The 12,529-nt window shown below is 44.4% G+C and overlaps 1 long non-coding RNA gene across 1 annotated transcript; it reads left to right on the forward strand.

Annotated features, from left to right (window-relative positions):
* The first annotated feature begins 10,499 nt into the window (after positions 1-10,499).
* On the forward strand, positions 10,500-12,112 carry LOC131894490 (uncharacterized). Its single transcript, XR_009374925.1, has 2 exons — positions 10,500-10,931; positions 11,883-12,112. It is a non-coding gene; the product is annotated as an uncharacterized LOC131894490 (long non-coding RNA).
* The last annotated feature ends 417 nt before the right edge of the window (positions 12,113-12,529 follow it).

A 12,529-nucleotide genomic window follows, 5' to 3' on the forward strand; every position in this document is an offset into this window, starting at 1 on the left:
ATTTTGAGATGGGATCTCACTATGTAGTTCAGGTTGGTTCAGAGATGCCCAACTATACAACCATATAGTAATGAATCAAAGAGATGTGGTCTTGTCCTTACAGAGTTTATTACAGACAACCGGAGGAGTAAACAGTAGGCAAACAGACAGCCTCGGCATATTACAGATGGCACTTGAGAGACAAGAAGGAGTACTGTGAAAAAAAAAGTAAAGATGTCCTCAGTGCATCTTCCCTGACATACATAGAAGACACTAGTTCACAGTAGATGTCCTGACCCCTGGCTGTTACAGTATTTACTTCCTTCCTTTAGCAATAGTCCCTGAGCCTTAGGTATAGGGCTTGCACTGTAGATTTATCAGTTCGGGTTGAGCAACCCATGGTCATTAATTCTCTGTCTTTTGACCAGCTGTGGATTCCTATTATGGTTACTGTCTGCTGTAAAAAGATGATTCTTTGATAGGGTGTGAGTGCTACCCTTGTCTGTAGGCGTAAGGATAAACATTAAGGATGCCATAGAAATTATACTGGTCTGAGAAGTGGCAGTAGTTGGTTCTCCTCTATGCTTCATGGCCTCACCAGCTGGCTAGATTTACAGTACCAGGCATGAATTCCATCCTACTGAGTGGGTCTTAAGTCCAATTAGACAGCTGTTGGTTACCTCCTAGACATAAATGCCACTATTGTACCTTTGGGGATATCTTGGCCAGGCTTGTCATTGCGGTTTGTAGGATTCACAGCTGGGTAGAACAACTGATAGACTTTTCCCTTGTCAGCTTCTACAGAACCTTCAGATACTATGAGAGCTAGTCCCTAGAGGAGGCTCCCAGGTCAGTTCAACTCGCTTTCTCCAAGTCCTGTGTCTGAAGTATGTGGCTTCTTCAGCAATAGGGTCTTACCTTCGAGTTCTCAGGGGCAACCAAGGGCAATGGGCAACAGCCTGTATTATTTTGGGAGTCTCTGTGACTCTTATGACCAACAACTCCAAGAGGGGTTTCCCATGTCTGACACTGGGACTCTTGTTAGATAGTCTATGACTTTTGAGGGAAAGCATCATCACTCCAAATAGCTTAATGTTATTCAAATTATATATATATATATGTGTGTGTGTGTGTGTGTGTACCATATATACATAGATATAAAGTATTTCCTTAAGACCTTAAAAACTAGCTCCAGTGTTATTTACCTTCCTTCCCTCCCTCTCCTTCTGTATTACCCTCCTTCCCCCTTTCCAGTCAACCCCCTAAATTTTCCATTTCTTCTCTCTTAGCACCCACATCCTAATATTCCTCTCCACAGAGCTCCTCGCTTGTCTCCAATGATACATTTTCACTTTGCTGGTTTCTGTGGTTGCTCCAGGTTATGTGCTCACATCTAAAGATTCCGAGCTGGGATCTACAAATAATAGAGGACATGGGGACATTTGTCTTTCTGGGTCTGCGTTACCTCATTCAGTGTCATATTTTCTAGTTCCATCAATTTATCTGCAAATTCCATGATTTCATTTTTCTTTAAGGATAAATAGTATTTAATTGTGAGTGTGTACCAAATCTTCATTATCCATTCATCAGTAGAAGGACATTTAGGTTGTTTCCATTTTCTATATACTGTGAATGGAGAAGCAATGATCATGTCTGAGCAGGTATCTCAGTGGAGTGGGATGTTGAGTCCTTCGGGCGTATGCCGAGGAGTGGTATAGCTGGGTCATATGGTAGGTCTATTTTTTAGCTTTTTGAGAATACTCCTCACTGATTTTCAGAGTGGCTGCTCTAGTTTACCATCCCACCAACAATGAATAAGGGCTTGCTTTTCCCCACATCTTCTCCAGCATTTGTTATTAGTTATTTTGTTGATGTTAGTCATTCTGACTGGATTAAGATGAAATCTCAAAGTAGTTTTAATTCACATTTCTTTAATTGCTAAGGATATTGAACATCTTTTGTGACATTTCTTACACATCATTTTTCTTTGAGAGCTCCATGTTCAGATCTATATCCCCCCCTTTTTTGAGACAGGGTCTCACTACGTAGTCCTGGCACTATGTAGGCCTCAAACACACAGATACCCGCCTGAGTCTGCCTCCCAAGTGCTGGGAGTAAAGGTGTGCACCATTATGACTGGGATGTACCCCATTTTTAAAATTTGGTGTTGCTTTTCTTGGTTACGGATGTCTAAACAAGGTATGCAAAATGACAACACTAGTTGTCATGCCAAGATGGATGGGGGAAATTTCACAAGATCCCATCCCAGATGAACACACACACATACACACATACACACACACACACACACACACACACACACAGAGAGAGAGAGAGAGAGAGAGAGAGAGAGAGAGAGAGAGAGAGAGAGGCACACACATGTAACAATAATCAATGAAGAGACCATGATCCTGAGGGTGAGTTGGGGGAACGTGGGAGGAGTTGGGAAGGATGGAAAGACATACGTATAGTACTCATGTACGAAATTTTCAAAAACATTTGAGTAAAAACTGGTGAGGGGACATCTTTTGAAAGTATGATGAAAGAAGCCTTCTCTGAGAGGGTGCTTGCTTGTACCAAGACCAGAAGATGTAGTGGCTCTTGGGCAAGAGTAAGCTCTGCCTACATGCACACCATTGTCCTCTTTCTTTTTTTTTTTTTTTTTGGTTTTTCGAGACAGGGTTTCTCTGTGTAGCTTTGCGCCTTTCCTGGGACTCACTTGGTAGCCCAGGCTGGCCTCGAACTCACAGAGATCCGCCTGGCTCTGCCTCCCGAGTGCTGGGATTAAAGGCATGCACCACCACCGCCCGGCTTATTGTCCTCTTTCTTTAAGGAATTTATCCACTATTTTCTTATGTACAAACCTCTGTGCCAGATGCTAAGGATATACCAGATTGAAATAAAACGCCATTGTCCTCAATACGACTTGTAGACTGGTGGAGGAAATGCATACCAGGAGAGACGCAGAAGCACAGCAGAGAGCCTGCCTGAGGCTGGGGGATGATCATTCTCAAAGTTCTGGATTAGGAGGAGACAAATTCAAAAGTCAGCTCGAATGGTGTCGTTGGCAAACAAGCAGGGTCAACGGAATACTGCCACAATACCCATTTAATCTCTAGGAACATCAAATGGTCCAATCAGAAATCTCATCGCAACAGCTTCACTGACAACTGAGCATCCAATGTTGTCCCTTAGCTCACCTCACTGAAGTGGGGTGCAGGCCATTCCGTCCAACAGCAAAGAAAGTGAGAGGGATAGAGGTAAGATCAGGCACTAGGGTCTGGTCCAAACCTGTCTCACATACAGGGATAGACAAAATCAAGTCTGCATTTGTCTGTAATCTTTTTTTTTCCTATTCCATCTTGGGGTTCAAATGGTATCTGAGAAATGTTATGCTGCACATTGAGAAAAGAAACCTTAATTTGTCTGAAAGCAGTAAGAACAGGTGCTGGTCACACGTGCATCTCTTCCTGTGCTTCACTAATAACCAACAGACACAGAAACTTGGGCTCATCACGGTATGTGATGATTCCTGGCATCTCCTCACTCCGCCATCAGTACTTCTGATCTGCTTATGGGTCACAGGCACTGAGAACCCATTGGTCTATGGATTTTGAGCCCACATGGCTAAGAAGGACTGAGATGGACTTGCCAACACTCCCAAACCAGCTACTCTAACATCAACTAGAGTCTCTTGGGCTTTTGAGTAGCCAGACCCTCTGCTCAGGATGGTGGTAAAACTGAGGAGGTATACACTAAAAGGAAGCTTTTCTCTTCCCAGGCTCCATGCCTCTATTCATCTCATGCTTTACATCTTATCGGGAAGGCAAGGTAGATAAAAAAAAAATGAAGCAAAGTGAATAATTTTGGAGAGATGGCGCTTAAAAAGTGTTGTGTTAGACCTTACGTATTTTTAAGTCCATGTGATTTGTGTAGCAAACATCTTATTTCCATTTCATAGGTTCAAAAAAAATGATGTTGCAGGGGTTCATCTGCAAGCCCATTCTACAGTGGGTAGTTGTTCCAGCTTTGACCTGGAAGTATTTACTGCCCCTAGTGAGGCTTCCAGTAACTGCCATACCTACCTATGGCCTGCCCCTGGGGCGGGGTCAAGATGGGAGCCCTTAAGACCTGAGATCTGGACATGCCAGGTCTCTTGGTTCCTTGTGATCCTGGATGCTGGATGGTAGACCGAGCAGAGTTCTCCAGAGAATACAGCTGGACTGCACTTCACCTCTCCTGGATCCTGTAACCAACCCATTTACTAGCTATAAGTTACCCCAAAATAAACTTCCTTTTTAACTACATGGAGTTGCCTTAATACATCCCCATAATACCAGTCAGACAGTATGTGCTTTTCCATTGGGACCAGGCTCTCTGCGCCCACATCTGGAGACTCACAACTACCTATAACTAGCTCTAGGTCCAAGAGACCCTTCACCCTCTTCTAGCTTCTGTGGGCTCCTGCACTCATGTGTACATGCCCCCCTCCACTTAATTTAAAAACAACAATAAAATAAATATTAAGGAAATGAATACATACTGTAAATGGTGTTAGCTTTCTGTTACTATGACAAAATACCCGAGGTGGTCAGTTATGAGGAGGAAAGGGTTAGTTTGCATCATAGTTTCAGTCCACAGTCAGTTGGCCTGGAATGAGGCAGCACATCACGACAGCAAGTGTGTGGCAGAACAGGAGTGCTCACTTAAGGTAACTGAGAAGTAGGAAGAGCTATGGAGACACCAGGCCTCCAATGTCCCCTTAAGGGCATATGCTCAACAATCCCCCTTCCTTCTACTACACCTTACCTCATAAAGGTTCCCCAACATCCCAATAGCACCACAGGCCGGCGACCAAACCTTTAACTCATTGATATTCAGGGACCATTTGAGAATAATCTGTTACATGGTTAATAGGGTTCATTGAAATCCTGTTACTGTGCCTAGATGCTATTCACGCTGAGATTCCTCGGGGCCCCAACTTAGAGGTCAGGGCATCTTCAGTGCCCAAAGATGCATCTGAGAATGATGAAGACATTAGCTTTAGCTCAGCCCAGCCCAAGCTCCTGGCCACTGGGTCCTCGTGTGACTCTGATCACCCACCCAGCTTTACGGTATAACTAATGTGAGCTGAGATAGCTTCACTATTGTGAAGAGTGACCCCATTCCCAGCTAGCATGCAAAGCAGAAAGGCCAGAAAATTCCTCCACAATCTTCCATAACGTTCGTTATAAAGGCATCCCAAATGGCAGGTGGCTATTAGCTCATCGTGACCTATATAAATGTCAGATGCAAAACTACTGCCCTAGCAAACATCTTAAAATAAATAACAACAGGAGGGATGAGAGTCTGTTGTCATCAATATTTACAGTTTATGCGTTCTCAAGCTGGCAAAGAAGTGCATTCATCCCACTGGGGAATTCAATTAGCAAGTACAGCACAGGAAGTGGACTCTTATGAGAACATTACACACAGATGAGGAATGTCTGCCTTTATAAGGCAAGCCTGGGATGGGGAAGAATGGGGTGGCCTTGGGGCACTGCTTAGCCCATATTTGGAGGCTTTGTCTCCAGATTTGTGTTCTCCTGGCTAGGCTTACTAAAAGCTCCTCCATCATCACTCCTGGAGCATCCTAAACGGGAGTATGCTTTGTCATCAAAGGGAAGTTCATGGATCACTATGAATATATGTACATACATACATACATATGGATATATGGCATGTTAATTTTGTTTGGAGCTCAGAGAATCAACTTCTTTCTTATTTGAAATGCACAGAAGCTTTGCCTGCCAACTTCCAGCATTACAAAAAACTGCTTTTCACCATGATCTGTTTGTGTGGGTGTGTGTGCACATGTGCATGCACACACACGTGTGTGTGGTGTATACACACAACTTATATATACACACATTTATATATATCACTGTGTCTAGCACAACACAATTTAAATCTGCTTCTCCAGAGGAACAACTGGAAAAATGTTCAGCCAGTTCAGTTCACTGAACTGAAGTCAACTTATATTGCCTTGCTGAGTTGATGGTGTGAGGACTCTGTTCGGATTTTTCTCTTGTATTTCTGAAGACCACGGTGGCTCCAGAAGGTAAGATGTTAAGCTGAGTGACAGAGAAGGAAGACAGCTGGATGACAGTGTCTCACATGAGGAACTCCCCAACATGATGAGGCGATCCAGGTTTTACTCTGTGGTTTACAGTTCTTGAGGTATTTTGCTTACATAAAATTTTTCCAATTTAATTTGCTCTATGTTATTATACTTTCAGTCAATTTTTTCAACTAATAAAGCATTCAAAAATTGGAGAAGAGGAAAAAATGAAGTTGGAGAATAATTGCTCCTAGAGCAGTGGTTCTCAACCCATGGGTCACGACCCTTTCTTTTCCAGGGCTCACCTAAGACTATCATAAAACATAGATATTTACATTAGAATTCATGACAGTAGCAAAATTATAGTTATGAAGTAACAACAAAAATAATTTTATGGTTGAGGGGGTCACCACATCATGAGGAACTGTATTAAAAGGCCACAGCATCAGGAAGACTGAGAACCACTGTCCTAGAGTTTGGGAGAAGGCTTCACCAGGAAGTTCTGAACAGGGTGCTCTAAGAGTTCAGAGAGGGGCTTACACAATTTATCTTCCAGACTGGGGAATTCTGAAAGCAAAGCCAGTTAAGATGGCTTATGTCAGCTTGATGGATTTAGAGTCGTCATGGAAACCAAACTCTGGACATGTCTGTGAGCGAGTTTCTAGTCTGGGCTAATTGAGGTGGAAAGACCCACCCTAAATGTAGGGGGCACCATATTGGTCGTGGGGTGGGGTTTAGACTGACTGAAAAAAGACGTGTGCCGGATGCTCTCATTCATCGCTTTACACTTCCTGATTCTGCAAGCAATGTGACCTGCTACCTCATACTCTTACTGTCATGCCTACCCTGTCGTGAGGCTACACTCTTGAACTGCAAGCCAAAATAAATTCCTCCTTTAAGCTGATTTTTCTCAGAACCACGTGCAAAATAACTATGATAGCCCTGCTCCAAGTACTTCCACCGAGACGATGGAAACTACCCAGGAGCGTCTGGGTCACACCAAGTGCTAAGGTCATCTTGTTCAAAGGTGGCTTACAGACATCACAGAGAGCTTATTTAAAGATTACATGCATTTATGTAATAACACTGTTCGTTGTAAGGAGGTAACTGGAGAAGGAAGGCATTGACGTGTAGAAGAAATAACTTTATAATCTGACAGCACTTTGTTTTAAAACTGGCTCTTTTCTAGCTTGCTATGTGACTTTAAGCCTCTAATTTCTCATTTGCAAAGAAAGAATAAAATATCTTGGAAAGCTGTTGTCAGAATTAGACAAGATAAAAAAATATGAACTGTCTGACATACTGCTTGGGTAGAGCAGGCACATAATTTTTATTTCTCTTTCTCAGGAATGTGCAAGCCTTACTTAAACCTGTTCTGTTCTCTTAGTTCTTGGCTTTAAATCCAAACTACTAAAATATCTTCAGAAATTAATTTTCAACAAAGCATTTGTTTACAAACGACAGCTGACCAACTGTAACATGGATCTCCATGGGTTTTCTTTTTTAGTGAGTCCTACTGTGAAATGAAAGCTTGGATCCAAGTGTTGTTTTTGTTTTCACATTTGAAAAATACATGTGATTGTACAAACAGAACCTAAGCAGTGCTGAGCCAAGGTTTCCACTGGAAGCACAGGTGTTCATTTCTAATGAAAGCCCCCAGTTCAGGCAAAGGGTGTAGTATGCAAATCACAAGTCCTGGTTCTCATTATGCATCTGCTGAGGTGAGATGGCTGCTGGTGTGGAGGCCCTGGGTAGCATCCCACGTGCACCTTCTATGTACTGCAGATAGAAATGTCTTATACTAAGAAGTCAACATACACTATTTCATTTAATTCCAAAAATGGTCCTCAAGTGGCCCAGAGTCTCATGTGGCAGATGCCCCACCTTCATGTGGTTCCTTTGGTGCCTGTTCCCAAGTTCAACTTACTGGCCAATAGATTCTATACTCAAAGCAGGGGAGCAGAGAACATGGCCCCAGGCCAAGCCTCAGACAAGGGCTGAGGCTATTGCTCAATTCAGCATGTGCCTAGGATGTGCAAGGTCCTGGATTTCATTATCAATACTACAGAGAGGGGAGAGAGGGAAGAGGAGAGAGATGAGGAGGAGGAGGGAGAGGAGGAAGGGAAGAAGGGAGGAGAAAGAAGGGGAATCCTTTAGCTTTGATGAGAAGTGTCAAGCAAGCTAGAGGGGGAAGGCTCTGAGAACTCCTCCCTTCTAAGAAGTCCTCCAAGTTCATGGCTTGAGGGTTATATGCAATGTGAAGCAGAGAAGAGACCGGGATGGAAAGCCTCAGTTGAGCACGATGCTCTACAGCTGAAGAGAGACCTAAGAAACCACCCAGGTTCGGGAGGCAGATGAATGTAAGACCTGGGATGAAGCTATTCAAGGAATGTGCTCAGAGTGTAGGAGACTGGGCTTCAACAGTGTGTGACTGAACCCAGCAGACTTCCGTATCTCAAGTGGCTCATGCAGTTTGGTGGCTGTGTTGCTTTATCCCACTCAGTGAAGGAATTCAAGCATTAGCTTTCTCACCTGCCACTTAGAGTTAATGGTAATACCCCACGGAGAAGCCACAAAATTTAAAGGGAAGACAACGTCCAGGCCTTAGGATGGAGGAAACACCGGGCAAACACTAACAAGATTGTTATTTGTTCTACCCTGTTGGATGGAATGAAGCCAGAGCTGACACGTCTTCAGAAGGGCAGAGTCACCAGCCTTGGAAGACGGAGGGCTGAGGAAAGGGGTGGGAGGTCAATGGCATGCAACCCCACAGACAGACCAAACAAATTTCAAAGACACTTTTGGTGACTCCACCAGCATCAGGCTGCTGAAGAGGTGAGCGAGCAGGCAGCGTGAGGGAGATGATGAGAAGGGAACTGTCTTAGGGTTTCTATTGCTGTGAAGAGACACCATGACCACGGGAACTCTTATAAGCAAAACATTTAATTGAGGGAGCTCACTTACAGTTCCAAGGGTTCAGTCCATTATCATCATAGTGGGGAGTATGGCGCCATGCAGGCAGACGTGGTGCTGGAGGAGTAGCTGAGAGTCCAACATCTTGTAGGCAACAGGAAATCAACTGAGACACTGGGTGGTATCCTGAGCATAGAAAACCTCAAAGCCCACCCCCACAGTGACACACTTCCTCCAACAAGGCCATACCCACTCCAACAAAGCCACTCCCTATGAGATTACAGTGGGTGGGGGAGGGCAATCCCATTCAAACTACCACAGGGACCACAGGCTGTCACTCAGGCCGGAGGTCTCTTCTTCTGTGTGATCTTGGGGAGATGCTCACCTTCACTGTCCTCCTCTGTAAAGTGGGGATACTCCAGAGCTCAGATGGTATCTGGCCAATGACAGATGACAAAGTTTAACATTAATCACCATTGCCTCTTCTTCTCTCTGATGGCAGAAATGCAGAGGGGACACAGCTGTTGTATGATGGATGGTGTGTCCACACTCTTACATGCTGATGGAGTAAGAAACAGATGAACAGGAAGAAACTGCACATACCCATAATTTAATTTGCATATGCTGTCCAAGGGAGTGTGAAAATAACAACTCACGGTATCCTGTTGCTATTTACATTTTCGCTTCCCTCGGACTGGGTTTCCTCAAAGCATTTCATGCTACCTGTCTTTCCAGTACTGAACCCATCCCTAAACAGATTTTCTTAACATTGGTCACTAGCAAAACTGAACAGCATGTTCATAACCTGTACCCAAACCTGTGTCCTGTTGAGTGGAAAGGAGCTGTTTTGAGTTGGGCCACAAATAACCATTTTAAAGGAAGGATTAGTTTCTGGACCCTGGTGTATTTCTTGCCTAGCTACATTAGTATCTTAGAGCCAGAAAGGGATCCATAGCCTCCATTCCATCTTAGTATCCCGGGAGCTCCTGGATGTACACTGAGGAGCTGTTTCCTTCCCCAGAGCAGAATCTCATGCCTTCTCTTCCTGCTCAACTTCTACCTGGAGACATGGGGAGCAGAGTTAACATGACCCAGAAGAAACTCAATAAAGGCTTCCTTCTCTTGCTGTTACTACACGCCTGCTCTTCCCTTCCACGTCTATTTGCACAATCATAAACTGTGAGCTCAGGAGGATAATCCCAGCCAAAGTCTACATGCGCCGGATACCATCATGTAAGCTACATATGCTGAGAGGCGCTGTTAAATGGGGCCAGTGAAGAAGAACACAGGCTGGCTCCACACTGGAGTCTGGATTCCCTTCTCCCCTGCAAATCAAGGCCTCGCCCTTCCAGTCTGACTTTCTCACGTGTCCATAAATAAAAGCTGTTTTGGCTACGAGGTCCTTTTGAATTATTCAGGACCAGGCTCAATGCCAGAGCCAAAGGCCAGGCTGTGCTGCTTGAGAGCCAACAGCAATGCCCATGACTCTTCTTCCCCCTCAGGGTGAACAGACGGCAAGGAGAACCAGATAGTGCTTGGAAAGACTACACTGCTGTCCCTGTCAGGCCCATCCCACGGCCTTCTCCCGCTGACCTCCTTACAGGGGCAAGTGAGCCCAGCACATGGAGACACCCATTCAGCACTGCTTTATTAAGGACGGCTCCAGCCCGTACATTTAATTGGAGAGTAATCGAGTTTCCTTTCCACTAGGAAAGTCGAAACTCCCACGAATTGCATCAGCCTTCCTGCCCCTGTCCTGCCCGGGGCTTCACCAAAGTTCAAGGTGGTATCAAGAAATGAGGGACCCCAATATGAAAATCAAGCCATATCGAGACAAGACGTTATTGAGACACCTGGATCTTGGTCCATCTGGAGCCCGACGTTCTCCAGTAGAGGAGCGCCCATGGAAATGCCCATTCTTTCCATCTCTCTGCTGCTGGTCAGTGCACGGCATGTTAAGCCATCTGCCTATCCACACGTGCCTTTAGGCTTCTGCCTCATTCTCCTAGCTTTATTTGGGGTAGGATGTTTGCAGTTCTGCCTTCTCCAAGCCCCTTTGGCTCCTATGAATTTCTGTGGAAATGATCTTTTCAGTGCTGTGTTACCTGCTCATCCCCTGCTCATGAAGCGGATCCCAGGTACCCAGGGATCTGCTAACTTCTATATTTTCTTATTCTTGTTACCCCTGCCCCTGAACATGCCCAGGACAACACCCAGTGTAGCTGTTATTGCAAAATAACTGTGGTGCAGCAGGTGTTTAAGAAAGAAGGAAAAATTAGGTTCCTGGAGGCCAAATGCAAGTCTCTCTCCAAGCTAGCAGTTCAGGTTTCTGTGACACATTGCTCTTAGGATGGTCGCTTCTCATGCTGTGCTTTTCATCGACACAAGGTCTGAGTTGATTCATACACTTGAGCACGCCTCTTTATGTGCTGAGGGCTCTGACTTTTAGTTTCTATTGTTTCGGGATAGGTAATACTGAAAGGTTGCACTCACTGGGAATTCTACAAAATTAAAAAGAACCAATGAAAATATAAACAGAGTGGTAATTTAAAGTATTTCATTGACTAAGCAATATAGATCTGAATATATTAATGCCACATCTCAGGCACGAGTTATGGCAGGGAAGAGAGCCAGTGTTCATAACACACACGGGGAGAGGAATCTAGAAAGACGTTGATTCTGAGTAGCAGTCTGTAGAAACAACGATTAGTTTCCTACAATGCCAGAAAGCTCCGAAGGCTCACTGAGGGCTTTACCAAGTACAGATGCGGACATGGTTGTGCTTATTTACTCTATTACCAAGACCGCACAGCTTAGAAAACCCAATGCATATGTCCCATCACAACTTTAGAGGAGTTACTAGTGACCATGTGTTCTCTCTTCTCTTAAGGCTGCCCACGCTGTGCATTCTTCTTTGGTCAAGTGACTTGGAGAATAAATCATTAAAACCTCAGCAAAGCAGGACCACAAGGGCGAAGAGACAGCAGAAGAAGTTCACCACAGAAACATGAAAGGACTAGAGACATTTTTCAGAAAGGAAAATAAACATCACTTAGAGCTTTGCAAGCCAGAGCTACTACATCTAACCCTCTTAAATAAAGTCTCAGCAAGGTTTGTTTATTTCATTTGTCCGTGAGAGTTTTGCATGCACTATGTATGTACATTACCTGTGTGCCTGGTGTCCGAGGAGCCCAGAAGCATGTGTTGGATCCCTTGGAGCTGGAGTTACAGATGCTTAGCTGCATGTGAGAGCTGAGAACTGAACCTGGGTCTTTCGAATGAGCAGCCAGTGCTCTTAACCACTGAGTCATCTCTCCAGCCCTCAGGTACTCCTAATTTTAAGGAGTATGTTCTTCTTATTTCACACCTGAGGGTGCATCTGTGTGTTTTCAAACCTAATGAGTAAGATTGGAGTCATGGGTTTAACATTCTTTGCATGCCTCGTATTTCTTCCCATGCATTTTCAATTATTATCCAGCAGTTTTTCCGGAGACGATTTTCTTTTTCCCTTCGGAGACATGGTTTCACTACATAGCC

The sequence above is a fragment of the Peromyscus eremicus genome, chromosome 17, assembly GCF_949786415.1.
Source record: "Peromyscus eremicus chromosome 17, PerEre_H2_v1, whole genome shotgun sequence".
NCBI classification, from domain to species: Eukaryota; Metazoa; Chordata; class Mammalia; order Rodentia; family Cricetidae; genus Peromyscus; species Peromyscus eremicus.